This window comes from Lepisosteus platostomus, chromosome 15 (genome assembly GCF_059453375.1).
Source record: "Lepisosteus platostomus isolate fLepPlt1 chromosome 15, fLepPlt1.hap1, whole genome shotgun sequence".
Taxonomy (NCBI): Eukaryota; Metazoa; Chordata; class Actinopteri; order Semionotiformes; family Lepisosteidae; genus Lepisosteus; species Lepisosteus platostomus.
This window is the reverse complement of record NC_142625.1, coordinates 7,060,476-7,065,397: the sequence shown is the minus strand read 5'-3', so window position 1 is coordinate 7,065,397 and position 4,922 is coordinate 7,060,476. Positions and strand designations below refer to the sequence as shown.

The following is a 4,922-nucleotide window of genomic DNA, read 5'->3' as shown; positions in this document are numbered from 1 at the left end:
TTGTTACTTACCCATCACTTTGTCGTAACCTTTCAAAGTGGGTCTTTGCCTGCCTTGTTCGAACAGAACTGAAGTATTTTGAGGAACACTTTTCCTCCCCTTCCATCACGGTACCTTTTAACCGGAATAGGGAATCTTTTGCATGTGTAGGCCAAATTTCCTTCAGTCTGGGCCTGATCTCTGCGGCTTTCTCTACATCAAAAGATCCCCCTCGGTTCTGTAGACAGTTCCTGTAGACAGGTAATATCCCCTTTCTGGATTCCAAAAGCTCTAAACAGAATCATGTTTTGTTTGAAAAGGGGCCAACCTGCCTGCTGAAAAAGTGCATTCATGCACACACACACACACATGCCACATCTGCCTCCCTAAAAAAATATTATACATCTAAGTTTTTTGGAGGGAAAACACGCACGGGACCTCAAAGCAGCCTGTCAGCTTTCCGAGAAAATCGAGTCGCAAGAAAGTGCACAGAGGGAGGACGGAAACCAAGAAGGAGACAGGGAGAGAGAGACAGAGACGGATTAGAGATGAGACTTGAGAAGAAGGAGCTCCAGTCCACCTCGCTTGCTTGCTGGCTGGCTGGCTGGCTATGTCTGTCTTGCACTGTTCCCGGAGGCGCTGCAATACCGGGCCGATGCGTGGAGTGGACGGAGCAAGCTCCTGATCCAGCTCCCTGTTCCAAAAATCCGTTTAATCCCCCGATGGGGGACATATCAGATATTAAACTGATAAGAACAGATTTTTTTTACTTACAATAATATTTTTTTACATGTATACATTTTTACTTATTCTTTTTCTCTTAGTTCTGCAATGATCTTGACAAACCCAAATCCACCAGTTGTTTCCATTTCTCCTATGCTGCATGTTAGCCCCTTTTCTCATCTCCCAGCTCATTTTCTCTCTTTCTGAAACGATTCTCTGATGGACTTGCTCTATCTGCCATTCTGCTACCATGGCGCAGCGCACAGTCCATAAACAGTATTTCACCAAACTTAACAGAAACCACAAAAGAAATTGTCTTTTAATCACATTTCAAGTCAGACAACCCCCATACAATCCTTTGATAGGATACCACAAACCCAGGATAGATCGAATGAAATAAGCCTTCAACCAGTTTCCACACCCTCTGTACTGAGATACATTCCCAAAACACGTGTTTGATGCTTTCCACCTCCCCACATCCTAATCTGGGACACCTTGGTTGTTTTGTCAATTTATGTCCAGGACAAAAACAGTGCAAAGTAATTTGGGGAACAGTGCAAAAATCTATCGTGACTGCATCAGTGGCGTGATGGCTTAAGTGACTGAGTGTTCAAATCCAGCTATTGCCACAAGTTTTCTTTTAACAAATAAACATTTCTTTGAAAAAATTCTAAAAGTATGCTTTTGTTTACTCCGATAGTGAGCATATTCGCAGGAAAGGTTAAAATATCACTTTTCTCACAAAATATCTATGGTCAGAAGGAGCATGAAAAAACGTTTCCAAAATAATAATTAAATTCTGAAAAGTATGAGTTTCTTTTTCTGTGATAATGAGTGCAAGTATTCATGGAAAATGGTAATCACTTTAATAAGAAATGTTTATTTGTTAAAAGAAAACTCTTGGCAATAGCAGGATTTGAACACCCAATCTCACACATATAAGTCAGTCACTTTAGCCATCATGCCACTGACACACTCACATGACATGTAGTGAAACAGCCATACACATATCAATAGATATGTGTACTGTATATACTACTGTTTGTGCAACAGTACCTAATTATAATTATATCGTTATTAATTTCTTTAGATTCGCGATTCCATATTATATTCACTATTTATCAAGTTCTAAAAGTATGCTTTTGTTTACACCGATATCGAGCGTATTTGCAGACAAGCTTAAAACTATCACTTTTCTCACAAAGTACTGTATATAAACGTACAGTAACATGGTCAGAAGGAGCACGTAAAAACTTTTCCGAAATAAACTTTGATGCTTAAAATGTTTAGGGATTTTTTCTTTAAAGTACAATACCAGCAATATACAGTTTACATAATATGTTTATGTTCCTAAATTAATATCGTTTGAGAGCATGTGAAAGGAATGGTGAATCGGAGATTCTCAAAACTTACCTTGCATGATTGGAAATGAATACCTGATCGGATTGACAAAATACTGTGGTGTTACTTTTTGTCAATGAAAAAATAAAGTCTCTTCGTTTACAAAGAAATGTGGATCAGGATAATACGTTGACAGCTTGTCCAAGGTCATTCATTATTAATACTATTAGTTATATCTTAGGTAAAGACTTTGATGCTTAAAATATTTCTGCATAATTAAAATACGTATGATAAAGTTGATAGGTTGTGTACTTTTTTCCAACTGAACAATCTTGCTTTAAAAAATATACCAACTTTTTAATACACAGTTTAAATTTACTCTAATACACAGTTTAAATTTAAAAGTCTAAAGAGTATACAACTTAAGTTCTTAATTGAATAAAGATTGTCCCTCAGCAGTGATTGAGATTCGAAACCAGGTGTTTTCTGGTGACAGCTCATATTGTTGTTTGTTATTTTCTTTTCTTTGGCACCACTCTAGTTCCTTACCCTTGTTATCACGCTTCCTAGTCCCTCACCAAAACCCACCTACTTCCAACAGAATTATCCTAAATGTTACACCCCTGTACCCCTAGACACTTGGGGTCGTTACATTATTGGGGGCTCGTCCGGGATTTGAACCCGGGACCTCTCGCACCCGAAGCAAGAATCATACCCCTAGACATGAGAGGTTAAACTTTATTAGCTCCACCTGGTGGTTTTACAAGTTTGTTCTGAATACTATTAAAATAATATAATTTACATACAGTTGTTAAGTGTTTTAAAGCTAATATAATGATTGTACTGAGTTATATTTTCCACTCAAATGAATGGAAGGTTGCATTGATTCTTAGGAGACGATCTGAACCCCTAACTCTAACCACCCAAACCCTTAGCTAGCGTTAGGGTTAGGATTCTTTAAAAATTAGAGGATGTTTGATGACATGGTTGTGTTTTAGGACACAAAGGATATTTAGGAAAAGTGATATTTCAATGTTATCTTTACATTTGTTTTCTTGCCTATATGGCATTGCTCTAAATGGGAATGATGACTTAATTACCTTTCTACACACATATCATTCTACACACAATTTCTAATGACAGAATACTTGTCAAAAAATAAAATTGTAGCACAGTACATACAGATGCAGCCATTCAAAACGCCTGCGGTACTTCACGGTGGGTGTGTCGCATCATTAAAAAGTTGGTATATTTTAAGATTGCTCAGTTGGGCAAAAGTACACAACCTACCTTTATCATAAATATTTTAATTATGCAGAAATATTTTATGCATCAAAGCCTTCACCGAAGATATTACTAATAGTATTAATAATGAATGACTTTGGACAAGTATTACGCTGGTCCACATTCTTTCTAACCGTCATTTTAAACTAAAAGACTTTTATTTTTTTCTTTGACAAACACCACAGCATTTCGTTGATCTAACTAACAAGGACAGGGCATTAGCTAGCCAATATGATAAATGAATAAATGACTTTTTTTTTTCATTTCTTTAGCACATTTGTACAAGCACTTGGAAACTGTCCAAGCCCTACTTTGTCAGGCATTTTCTTTTACTCCCTTGCTTTTAATAGAGCATTTCATAATTTCTAACAACAGAAATTATTTAAATTGCGACACTTATCAGTCAACAAGAGCTCAAAATATCACAACGATCCTCAAGAGCACAACAAAGACTGTATTAAAAGATACTTGTATCAGAAACATGAGAATCCAAGCTTTTTATCTACGCTTTCTTATCTACACTAAGAAGTACTCTTTAAAATTTATCACACAGTAAAAACTCAAATTTCTGGGGTGTCCGTATACCAGAGATTAAGGTACCGCTTCAGAAGGGTGTCAGCCAGTCAGATTCCAGGACCGGACTTATCTGCTTTATAAATCGAGAATATGTAATCACGTATCTAAAGAAATTAATAATGATATTAATTTAAGGATTTAAATATCTAAATCTATGAATCTATATAGCTGGTAGTATTACTGTATTTCACTTTCATTATAAACACGTTTTGTTAACACCCGAATCGCAGGTGGATTCTGTTTTTTGGTCTGTTATGGTCTGTAGCTGAAATCCTGCTTAACTAAAAATTAGACACAAGAAGAGTATTATTGGACAATGTTGTGAGGCTCTGGCAGAATTTCTCTGTAAACTGACCGACAGGGGACACTGGTTGGTATTGAAAAGATTTAATCATTTAATCTCTTTACTGTGCACATTTAATCCACTAAGTATTGAATATTTATATGGAATTTTACCACTAAAGGGACATTTTAGTAGCTGAGCATAAAAAGAAGAGGAGCATAACGAAGGTCATAAAGGTCATAAACGATATTAATTTAGGAACATAAACATATTATGTAAACTGTATGTTGCTGTTATTGGTATTTTAAAGAAAAAATACACATCATAATCCATTTCTCCCTTAACATTTTAAGCACCAAAGTCTTACATGGGGTTGACCTTCCAACCATATTACTATTGTAGCGGCGAGGCTTATTAATAAGGCAGAATTAAGTGTTTCTGAGCTTTCCCAAATTAGGCCTCATCTCTCTGTTCATCTCTGTGGTGCAGCCACAGAGAAACTATTCATGCAAGCTGATTTAAGGTTTCCTTTGATAAAGTTTCCTAGGACAGCTCCCAAAGGGGGATGCACTTAGCTAAGCCTGGCTATCATGATCAATGGTCATCCATTGGCGCCTATCTGTCTAGGGAGTGCCAGATGGACATCTGGACTGCATTCCTAAGTGTCAGGAGTAAGTGACTCATATCTCACCTTGATCCACCAATCAGGAACTGGTACGGCAGAGTAACCCACATG

The 4,922-nt window shown here is 36.9% G+C and overlaps 1 pseudogene; it reads right to left on the bottom strand.

The window, feature by feature from the left end:
* Positions 1–593: 593 nt before the first annotated feature.
* On the bottom strand, positions 594–761 carry LOC148647817 (U2 spliceosomal RNA; annotated as a pseudogene).
* Between the last annotated feature and the right edge of the window lie 4,161 nt (positions 762–4,922).